General features: G+C 30.9%; 1 protein-coding gene across 1 annotated transcript in view; it reads right to left on the reverse strand.

Moving 5' to 3' along the window:
* LOC115890693 (excitatory amino acid transporter 2-like) overlaps positions 1-12,065 on the reverse strand; it is a 153,370-nt gene that overhangs the window by 88,065 nt on the left and 53,240 nt on the right. The window contains exon 2 of the mRNA XM_030910996.1: positions 1,324-1,465. The gene's annotated coding sequence lies outside the window, so the exon portion shown is untranslated. The remainder of the gene's footprint in view (positions 1-1,323; positions 1,466-12,065) is intronic.

Here is a 12,065-nt window from a genome sequence, read left to right on the forward strand (position 1 = left end):
AAGCATTTTAGGACATATGTTCATAAGAACTTTTTGTTTTATTTTTATCTGTAGAATCACCCACGGAAGTTAGATTAACTATTTTTTGACACTCTGTATATTCTCACTATTAATATGTATATCTCTCATTTCAATTACTTATTAATTTTTATATTGTTTCATTATTTTTCAGGTTGGCTGTGTAAGATTTTCTAAAGTAAGTGTCTAATGTTGTCTAGATAATAATGAATGGTACGGAACCCTTCGTGCGCGAGTCCGACTCGCACTTGACCATTTTTTTTAGGCTCGTTATATTTCAGTTGATTCTAAAAATTCCGTCCGCTGCGCCCGATATGGCAGAAATTAGAAGTTTTGAAATCGCATTAAAATAATATTAAAATCGTGGCCTGGTCATAATATTCAAGTATTTTACGAAATAGCCCCAGTTATGTCTCTGCTAGCAAAATCGGTGCGTAAAACCACAGTTTAAAGAATATAAATATATACAGTTGGCTCACTCTAAGGAATTCTATTGTTATTTTGACTTCAAAGGCGGCCCGTGACCCTTCGAGGTGACAAAAACTTTCTACGTTTACCGGGTGCAGCAGAAGTGCTATTTTATCAGTCAGAACGCTGGCCGGATACGAGGGATCAACTAAATATACTAAGGAATTGTAATATAGCAAGTAGAAAAATAAAAATACATTTATTTATATCCTTTATACTGTGGTAAAACTATGCTAGCTACTGTAGCTGAACTCATCTACGTTTATTAAAAGTAAAATTTTATTAGCTTCAATAATAAATTATAATACAAGTTAGACCTGAAAATATCAAAATATTTACTTTTTTATTTTTACTTTCAGAATTTTCACAAATTATACTTGCTAACACTTTTACTCGTATACTCGCTATTTAAACCCGTGAATTTGTATATATTAGTTGTTTACGATATTCTACGATGGTGGCAGCACCGGCCATGTCCAGTGTTTTACATTTCAATATAATTTTGTCCAGGGACTTATGATACATTAGTATGCAATATTAATTTATTATCGCAAAACAGCAGATACACATAGCATTAATAATTAAAAATAAAAAAATGACATAAAAATACTATTTGTGCAACAAAATATGCATAATAAATGTCAGTATTGAAATATCAATGCAAATAAAATTATTATTTATTGGGATAGGTTGCAGTTGAGTTGGATCCAGTTTCGCGTATTCTATTTATATTTTACCAAAGCTCACTATAATGCAATCGTTTATAAACTCCCAAAACTAGATTTTCAACTTGTTTAAATTTAATAAAAAAAAATATTTGAAAGAAAAATCCCTTACCAAATACTTTCTACACTGCTTTTCTGCCAATCACTCGAGTATATCCTCAACTAAAAATTACACTATCGCAACCACTACTATACTACCGAAAATGCGGATGCTCCTTGCCGGGCATGTTTTTTGTTTGATGAACCAAAAACTTCTGAAAAGAAATAAAAATAATTAGTTTTAAACAATTGCAAGAATCACAAGTTAGTATAATAATATTTAAATACAAAAAACAAACAGAAATAATCTCAAATTGATACAATTATTTCATATAAGGCAAGCAGTTTTGAGGTCCCCATTTAAAATTATTTTATAGAATATGAGATATGACGATCATATTATCCATTTCCGTTGAATTGTGAAAACTTTTAAAATAGTTCTGTGTAGAAATATTTTAAAACGACATCTTTGTAATAAAGCTGGATGCAATGATGCATCATAGAATGCATATTTCTAATGATACTTGAAGATTACTTAAAAGGTGCGATATGAAGTTTGAAATTGTGCTAAGAGAAGCTATTTTGAAGTTTGTTTGTCAAGCAATCCAGATTGGATCTTCAAGGATAAAGAAACAGTATTAGAATTGAAGGAATATATAATTAACACTAGATAGTTAAGAGCATAACTATAGTCAGGTATTTTATTTTGATATTTTAATGAATAAAACGACAAGTATTATAAAACCAGTATATACAGGCAAAATGTAAACACGGTGTTTTTTTATTTAAATTTTTATTTGGTAACGTAGACTTAATATAAGCGTTTTTTTAAGTTTTGACATCACTGGCGTCATTGTTTCTCTAGGCATTTCTTGGACCAGCTTCGAATTCATAGTTACTTAGTTGATCTCTTTTAAGGTTGCTTGACTATCTGATAAGACGGTTATTTTCTGTTTTCGATAGTTCCTACCTAAAATAATTTTTACGTATCTTTCAATAGCGTAGATTTCTACCTAAAGGATCTGTGGTAGGTACCCTAAGGGTAGGTATAGTATACACACAAAAAAGAGGCTTTTTTAAAATATAAACGGTTAAAAGCCATACATAATCTACAAGTGTTCTGATTTTTTGCTCTTTTAAAAGCTAAATTGAAACAATTTCTCAAATTATTTTTAGCTCCCTTTTGTATTTCTTATTCTAAGAATTTTTATGTTCAATGCTCATCAAAATTTTATTGATAGAAATTTAAACAACTAAACATCCGGAAAAACGCTTAAATAAAATGTAAAAATATAATTATTACCTAGTATTTTACAAAATACACCTATTCTCGAAAAAGAATCAATCTTGTTTTGTTCAATTAATAGCGCTAATTAATGTTCAATGCTGTGATTAACTTTATTTTTGGCCAAGCAAATTAAACAGAGTGTTCAGTAAGGAATGCAATAAAATTACTTTGTTTTATAAGTGAATTAAGTATAATATTAAGAATTTTAATTTTTTCTTTCATCAGAAATTTTGTTAGAACCTTAGTTACTTTAGAACGTGTATATTGTACACTATTTTATCTACTTCTAACTATAAAAACAGACAATGAATTTTAAAAATTATTGAATTTAACCTATATACCTATCCTAAAAATCAATTACCTTAATACCTTTGTTCAAATAACACCATGCATGGCAATGTCAATATAACAGTAAATAATATTGATATCACTAGTTTAAAAAATGAGCGATTCGGAAAGTATTCCCTCTGACATTGAAGAAGCGACATTCAGAGCGATTTCTGAATTGCTTCCAGCAAGATCGGGTAATTATGCAGTATAGGTGTTTTTCGTATTTTTAGTGATTTCTCAAAAATTCTTATTTTACGTGATTCTAGAGACCAAATAGGCAAATACAATACAAATCCGTGTGCGCACGTTGAATTTCTGATGTTAAGGCAAGTTGAGCCGAACTCCTCTTCATATCGAGCGTTGGGTGGGTTGGTTAGCGTGGTTATTTGGAGGGTGTTAATTCATTTGTTAGTCACAGGTAATTATATGATTAATTTACCTATGACTAACCAATGAATTAACACCTTCTAAATAACCACGCTAACCAACCCACCCAACGCTCGATATGAAGAGGAGTAAAAAAAATTTCAACGTGCGCACATGGATTTGTGTTGTATTTGGTCTCTAGCATCATGTAAAAAAGAATTTTTGAGAAGTCTCTAAAAATACGAAAAACACCTATACTGTTACCAAGATCGAAACAGAAGTATGAATATACAGACCGGACCACCGTAGTAGTACCGCCGCGGCCGGATAGAAAGCAGGCGAAAAAATGCGATAAAATAGAAATAGGTAGATATGTGATAAGAATGTTTCAGAATTTGTATTTATTCGAGTTTTAATAGCCTAAACGAATACATAGATTCTCGCGACAGTTCTCGTGTAAAATTTATTTTTAAGTAAAATAATGGATGTTTACGAAGTTCGTGAGAAAATTCAAATTGTAAAATGGTATTTCCAAAATAGGTCTTATCGGAATATACAAACAATTTTTCCACAAACTTTTGTAAACAGGCCAATTCCATCTTTACCTACTGTATCAAGAGTTATTAATAATTTTGAAACACATGAGTGCGTGTTCCCACAAAAACACAAAAAGCCTGATGTGTTGATTAATGAAGAACAGGAGTTAAAGCAAGTGTTCATTTGTGCTACCGCGGATCAAAATCCCACGTTTTCAAGTAATCAAATTGCTGAGGTGGTTGTCCTGCCCACAATGCCCGTATTGTTCAAGAATATTTGAACAATACTTTTCCCAACCGTTTAATTAGTGGATATGGAACTATTTTGTGGCCCGCTAGATTACCAGATCTTTCTCCCAATGACTTATTTTTGTGGGGTTATGTAAAATCCAAAGTGTATGGTAATAATAGGGCTAATAACCTGGATGAGTTTCAATTAAAATTACGAGAGGCTTTCCAAACTATTAGCCCTAATATGTTAGCCAATGTCAGACGGGGATTTACGACCGCCTAGGCTTCTGTCTAGCGCAAGAAGATGGTCTTTTTGAACACTTGTTATAACTTTTTCTTATTTAGAGTAATATTTTAGTTTTTTTTGGGGGTTTAGAGAATTTATTTATTTTTAGTTTTGGCTTGTAAACACACTCAAATAATAAATATTTAAGTATTTTCATTTTAAATGTTACCTTAAGTGAAAGTAAACACTTAAAATGAAAATAATAAATACTCGGCACTCCTCGCGTCGTATTCCTAGTCTGTCACGACCGACCCGTCCAAGCACAACTGCAACTGCGTACTGCCTGACCAGCCGACTAGCCGGCAATCTCGAGTACGAACGCAAAACGGGTAAACGTAAATTCGTCCGGCAACTTGCTATGTTACTAGTAGCCTGGTCTTCTCTGTATATACTCTAAGTATGAAAAATGGTGCACCGAAAAAAAAGTACACCAGCTATGGAAATGAAAAGGTACTCATAACATATTTTTCCAATTTATCCGCTACTTATAAGCCTTCGTATCTTTGAGCTTTGATTTCATTGAATAGAAACAATGATACGTACTATGATATCTATTAAAATGAATATACAGGGTGGTCCGAATTGTATTCCGGAAACTTCGGTAGCATATTCTGCAGATAAAAATAAATAAAAAAGTTCGTATAAATGTATGTCCAAAAATGCTTCGTTTCGGAGATACAAGGTGTAGAAGTTTTATTTTTATTTCGATATTATCCAAATAATTTCTGAAGTAAGGTCAATATTTGGATGAAAATTGGTGTCTGGGAGTTTTTTGACATGAGAAATTTGATTTTGATATCAATATGACTCCTACTAGTAGAGGGCGTAATAACTGTTCGTCCGTACCTGTATAAAACTACAGAGTGAAAAAATATACATTTGCGACGTTTTTTACGTGAAAAAGGTCTCTTGGTAAAAATCGCTACGAGTAATGGTTTTCGAGATATTTGGAATCGCAATTATCAATACCTGTCATCATTGACATAAATTAAACATGTTGACTAAATAGTTATTAGACTGAAATCATAAATTTGAAATGTTTTTGTGCTAAAAGTTCAATAGAAACTGTTTTATCATCATTTTTTGCAGAACAAATTATGATTAATTTAAAAAAATAAAAATTTCCCAAATTTATTATTTTAGTGAAATAACTATCTTCTCAACGTGTTTATTTTTCGTCAATAATGACATGTATTGTCTATTTCCATTCTAAATATCTTAAGAACTGTTGCTCGTAGCGATTTTTAGAAAGAGATATTTTTTACGTAAAAAGTCACAGAGATGTATATTTTTTCACTCAGTAGTTTTATACAGGTACAGACAAAAAGTTATTACGCTTCAAAACAGTTAAAACACATGTAGGTGGCGCCCTCTACCAGTAGGAGTTATATTGACACCAAAATCAAATTTCTCATGTCAAAAAACTCCCAGACACCAATTTTCATCCAAATATTGACGTTACTTCAGAAATTATTTAGAAAAAATCGAAATAAAAATGAAACTTCTACACCCTGTATCTCTGAAAGGAAGCATTTTAGGACATACATTTATAAGAACTTTTTTAACTATTTTTATCTGCAGAATACGCTGCCGAAGATTCCGGAATACAATTCGGACCACCCTGTATATGCTTCATAAGGCATTTACTTGAAAGATTGTTCAAACTGTATCATTAACATGTATAATAAACAAGTTTTCATGTTTTTATAATTATTATCAATAGAACAGTTTAATTGTATTTAGTAGGTATTTAGTGCAAAATAAATGTTTTAGAAAATATTTTTTTCTCTTTGGTAGTCATCTAAACAGGAGTGCGGTAATGAATAATTTTTGAGTGAGTTAAAAAGATCTTAACTCACTCAAAATGCGTGAGTTAAGAGCTTCCTAACTCACTGACGTAGATAAATTCATTTTATGTTTATAAATATTACCCAAACATTTGTCATTTTAATAATTTTTTTAGTATAGGTTTTCCATAATATTAAACTATAAGCAACTAATAATAAAATAAAGTAGTTGACTACAATCCAATGTTATTTATGCATTGTCGAAAAAAAGCGGTGTTAAGTTACCTTGGAATGGCTTAGAAATTAATTTCCATTTCACTACGAGTCCATTTCATACTAGTCCGAAAAAGTAACAAAATAAGCGTTCGGCATTTACCGTTTTTTGTAAAACCGGCTAGGTATTTTTACACAAATGAAGAAGGAAATTAAAGATAAAGGATTATACTGTATCCGTATTGTAGCACATTTTTAGACAATTTCTTTATTTTTAAGATTCTGATGGTCAAACATCAACAAAATATTCCCTATGTTTGGACTAAATTTTCTCGAAAATAAAGACATAATTTAAAATTCTGTTACAATACGGAAATGGGTTGAAGCATAGACTTAAAATAAAATATAGACTGAGCATCTCATTCATAAATAGCTGGAACATGCGGTCAGACACTGTCTTGTTATTGTTGTGTTATTGTTTTAGGTTATAACGAGTGCGACACGAGCGATAGATAGGTTGTCTCTGTCGTAACGGTCGTTCTCTGACGACTCTGCCGAGAAACACAACACTGTCTTTCGTTTCTCAAGTACACCTGAACTCTCCGTATCATAGCCGGGTATTTTTTTTATTTTAATGAAGCTATAATTAAATTAAAAATATATCGTATTTAAACTTTTTTATATTTTATTAAGATTTAGGACAGGTTTTTTAAATAAGACTTTAGAAAAAACAATTTAGAGTCCAAAAAGGATAAAAATAATAAAATACACGTTATAGAAGAAATTTTATAATCGAAATTAGGTAATTTTTGAAATTAATAATAAATTATTAATTTTAGTCAAACATTTACAACCCCTAATATTAATCAAAACAGGATCTATTCCACAGACATAATAGAATCGGCGACAGGGAGAGAAAAAAAATATGATTGTTGTAATTTTTTTTCTGGTTAAGTGATGTCTTATGTAAATTAGAGAAAACATAAATCTGTTCCATTAAAGCAAGGAAGGTGATAGGAAGTGGATAAAATAAAAACTACATTTATTTAACTCGGTACTGTCTTTATTATACCGGGTGCGTCTCAAAAGTGGCTCATCCCCATAATTTTTTTATATTTTCAAATAAAAAAATAAGATTTAGTATGTTAGTATATGAAATAAATTAGGATTGATTGACGCATTCAATTGTTTTTGGTCACTTCCTGTTTCACCGGAAATGACTATAACTTTTAATTTTTAAACGGCACCCTCGGTATATTTCTACTTTATTCGATAGAAAATGACACTCTGAATAGAATGACATATCATATGTCAACTTTTGACATTTTCGCATATGGTTTAATTGTAATTGTAACACGCGGTTCATAACGACAATTTGACTCGAAATACCAAGTGTGTGGTATCAATATATTCATAAAAAAATGCTTTTTCGAAATATGCTAATGAGTCACCCTTGTTCCATTTGAAAAATTGACATATGTATGATTAAAAAATACGATTTGTACATCTTTTAACCGGCCTAGACAAGACACGAAACCTATTAGACGATCAAAACTATTTTTCCAAGGCTCCTTGATTAAAACTTAGTGGATTGAAAAAACTGGATTGAAATTTAAAATAGGATATGTTTTTAAGCGACAATGTCAAAAGTTGACATATGATATGTCATTCTATTCAGAGTGTCATTTTTTATCGAATAAAGTAGCAATATACCGAGGGTGCCTTTAAAAATCAAAAGATGTAATCATTCGGTGAAACAGGAAGAGACCAAAAACAATTGAATATGTCAATAAATCCTAATTTATGTCATATACCTACTAACATACAAATCTGTTTTTTTTTATCTGAAAAAATAAAAAAGTTATAGGGGTGAGCCACTTTTGAGACGACCCGGTATATTAAAAAATATTGTTTCATAATGTAATATCATTTTAAAATTCTTGTATGTTATTTTAGATTCTCAAGATAATTTTAGAATAAACCGGAATATATTTTTAATAAAAACATTATTAAGTATTAACAGGGTTATAATTATGATTTTGTTACAATGTAAGTAAGTAAATAATGTAATGTAAGAGAAAAAATTCAGATTTTACATTTTACTAAAATATTATCTAAATAAGCGCCTTTCTACAACAACGCCACTGACTCCTAATGGGTAAATTGAGAGTTGCCTACCGGTCGAAAGTCGTTTCAAGACTTAAATGGATTATTTAAGTCAAATTTCTTGCAAATTTGGCACTGACGAACCATATTTTATAGTTCTTGAACAGAAAAAGTCAATAAAATAAACACTTAAGGACTACAAGCTAAGAAAATGCGTTAATACAGCCGGGGACATAGTGGCAACAAAGCTTTACCGCACACGTGCGACGCGTACTACAAGGTAATAAATGAATGAATAGGCTCCCTCTCGCCTCTAATCGGTGTTGTCATATTGTAAAGAACTTATCCTTATTAAACAGTATCCGACTTATAATTTAGAAGTATAAGGACTATTTATACATCTATGGAATATTAAAACCTACTTTATTAAACTGTAGTATTAATATCTCAATATATGTGTATAACAAGAAAAAAAAATTGATAATATTAAAGACGTGACAACATAGGCTGGATGAGGAAGGCTCGGTCGACTGTACCCAGAAGTAAACATGTGTACAAAAAAGGTTGTTTGTCCGCGTTGAGATGTAAATAGTGTAGTCTATATTTTATTTTAAGTCTATGGGTTGAAGTTTTGTGATTACAGTGATATATAATTTATATGGTTTTGTAACAAATTGCTCGCTATTTTATGGCACATGCTGAAACTCTGCAAACCTTAATCAAGCCTTAATCCAAGCACGTATGTTTGGAATTCTAGGTGTGGCTTTACACGACAGGATCGGGCTAAGTCTTAGGCAGATTTCTGAAATATAATATATATTTCCTTCTGCCACACACCCACTTTACCTGACCCCTGAGAGCGACCCGAACAATACAGCGTAATGGACTCTTAATAAATCGTATTGTTAATGTCCTTCATCTTTATTTCTAAGGTAATTTGACAACGTTTTTACAGTAGCGGACTAAGGAGGGGAGGGCGGAAGGGGCGGTCCGCCCCGGGCCCTGTCTTTTAGTGGGCCAAAAATCCTAATAAGTAATTTTTTATTCAACTGGCAAACAAGGCCAATATGTGTTCAGTAGTTATAAAGCAGTTTGTAGGTGGAGTATGCAAACCATACGTATACGCCAACTATAAACAGTATAAATGGAAGCAGATATTTACTTAATTATCAATTATCAAGCCCCAGTAATTGTCAATGGCATTTTCTATTTAAGAAATTAAATCAAGGGGTAATTTTCTTTGTTTAAAATATCGAATAATTATTATTTTTTATATATTTTGAGACTGAATTTATTTATTTTAGCTTTTAAGTTATTTTTTAATGGTTTAATTATTAATTTTTACTGAATAAACATTTCAAATTACAACCAATGCACAGCATAACTTGTATTCTAGCTTCATTACTGATGATGAGCAGTGAAGTCTTTAGGGGGTCACGGGTCTAAGACAGCGAAGGGGCCCCTCGAATCTTGGAGGACTTACAAAATCGCGATATTTTGTCGCGGTATTTCCCTGGAAGCATTTTTAAGAAAAAAATATTTAAAATTTTTGGACGAAACAAACTACCTGTCAAAAAACTTGTACAGCCTTAATACTTGTCAAATTTAGTGATTATTACCGTATAAATACTTGTCAAATTTAGTGATTATCACAGCCCCTGTGACATAAAGAAATGACATGTGGCTATTTATTTCAAAAATTAAATTGTTCAAATGTCATATAATAATGGTGGTAGCTCTCATGGAATTGAGCGATTAAAAAATTATCATAAATAATTTTTTTTCAAATAGAAACCCACTTTTTTATTTCACTAGTGAAAAGGTTTTCCAATTCGTTACGTTTTAACTAGACATATTTCTATACCTAAAATAAATCGTTTTTAAGTTATTTACGTTTTAGTTTGAAAACGTGTATTTTTCTTGATTTTATCTAGCTTTCTTTGACATTAAGTGTCAAACAGTCAGACAATTTATTTCCATCTGTCAGAAAATGAATTATTTGAATTTCCTATATTATAACTACAGCTGCTTAAAAGTTTAAAAAGTGTATTTATATAAATATATCTCGTATTTTCGTTCTTTAGTGATGTCTAATAGTTGATATTTTAATAATATACCGTACAATCGAAAAAAAAACATTATCTAAACAGACCGGGGGCCACATTTAGCTTCGCCGCCCCGGGCCCCCGACAGGCTTAGTCCGCCACTGCGTTTTTATATGTTTACATTATTTTGAGGTACTAACTTAAAGTAAATTGGTAAATTTGAACTTGAGATATCCAGTATATTTTGCCAAATAATTGGCAATTACTCTATTGAAGTCGCTGTTATTTTTAACACAAAATTGTTAGATTTTCTCGTAAAACGGAAGCGCGTGGAGCGGAATGCGCTTACGCAAAATTCAAGCAGCTTGTCGCGGTCCCCATATGGATGGTTATATCTACGCGTATACATGTATCATTTCTGCTCGTCGTTTGTTTGATAAATTATTTTGATTAAACACTTCCTTTCGCTCTTGCGTTCCCTTACCGGTCCTGTCCGTTTCTATTTCGAAATCCGATCGCTACTAAATCATCAACGCCAAAAAATTAGGCCAAATTTGTAAATGGTCTAATAAACGTAGATTCAGGATTATACGTTTGAAATTATTTTAATTTACTAATTAAATTATATTAGGGAAATTACAATGACAACTAGCGGCATCGCTGCGGATTCATCTTTACTACGAAATTGTCAAAATCTATAGGAATTACGCCGACATTTGACGTTTTCATTTGTTTTCATTATGGGGGGCTTTAAAAAGAAGATTTATCGACAATGGGCATATCTGAAATTTCTGTCCCTACTTTAAAGCAAGTTTCTCGGTTTGACACCAGAGGCACTGTAAGCGTGTGAGATTGATCATTTTCATTGTTAGTATACGATTTAACTGCGTTTTTACTAGTTTTCTTTTTAAATTTAGAGTTAATTTATTGAACTATTAGCAATGTACCAATGAGTATGATTAAAAAAATCCTAAACGATAGATCTTGCTTCGTACCTGGCTGTATAAGTGGAACTTACAGTGGAAAAAAGGGAAATAAAGAACGAGGTGAAACTAACCCAAGCCTTTTCAAAGGTCCTAATGTAAGTGGTATAACTATTTATTTAAAAAAATATGGATAGATGTTAAGAAAAACATTCAAATTATATACTGTCAGTGTACAGATTAATTTTAAATTCAAATTAATAGAGAATATAGCATAAAATCAACATCTGCGTAACATAACCTAGGAGGCCTTGTTATAAAATAAAAATAATTTACCTACTAGTTTTTTTAGGATGCATTTTTTTAAAATTGTAATTCTTTGTGTTCTTGATGTAACATGATGTTCCTGTTTTATTTTTTTGGTGCAGTACATACAGATATTTAATATCTAGGTGCTACATTGTATATTAAATTTATATATTAAAAGTTGTAATGTATTAATATTGCTAAATAAATAAATATATGATGAAATAAGTCAGTGTATAAACATATTTACAACTCTTTTGAAATAAATTCAGTTCATTATTTATTCATTAATATTTTATTTACGAAAATTTACGTTTACAATTATTAGATGACATTGAATGTAATACATCTTGAATTTAATTGTCTACGAAACAGTGACAATTTGCAAAACTTTGCTA

Source organism: Sitophilus oryzae, unplaced genomic scaffold (assembly GCF_002938485.1).
Source record: "Sitophilus oryzae breed Bouriz unplaced genomic scaffold, Soryzae_2.0 scaffold_907_pilon_pilon, whole genome shotgun sequence".
NCBI classification, from domain to species: domain Eukaryota; kingdom Metazoa; phylum Arthropoda; class Insecta; order Coleoptera; family Curculionidae; genus Sitophilus; species Sitophilus oryzae.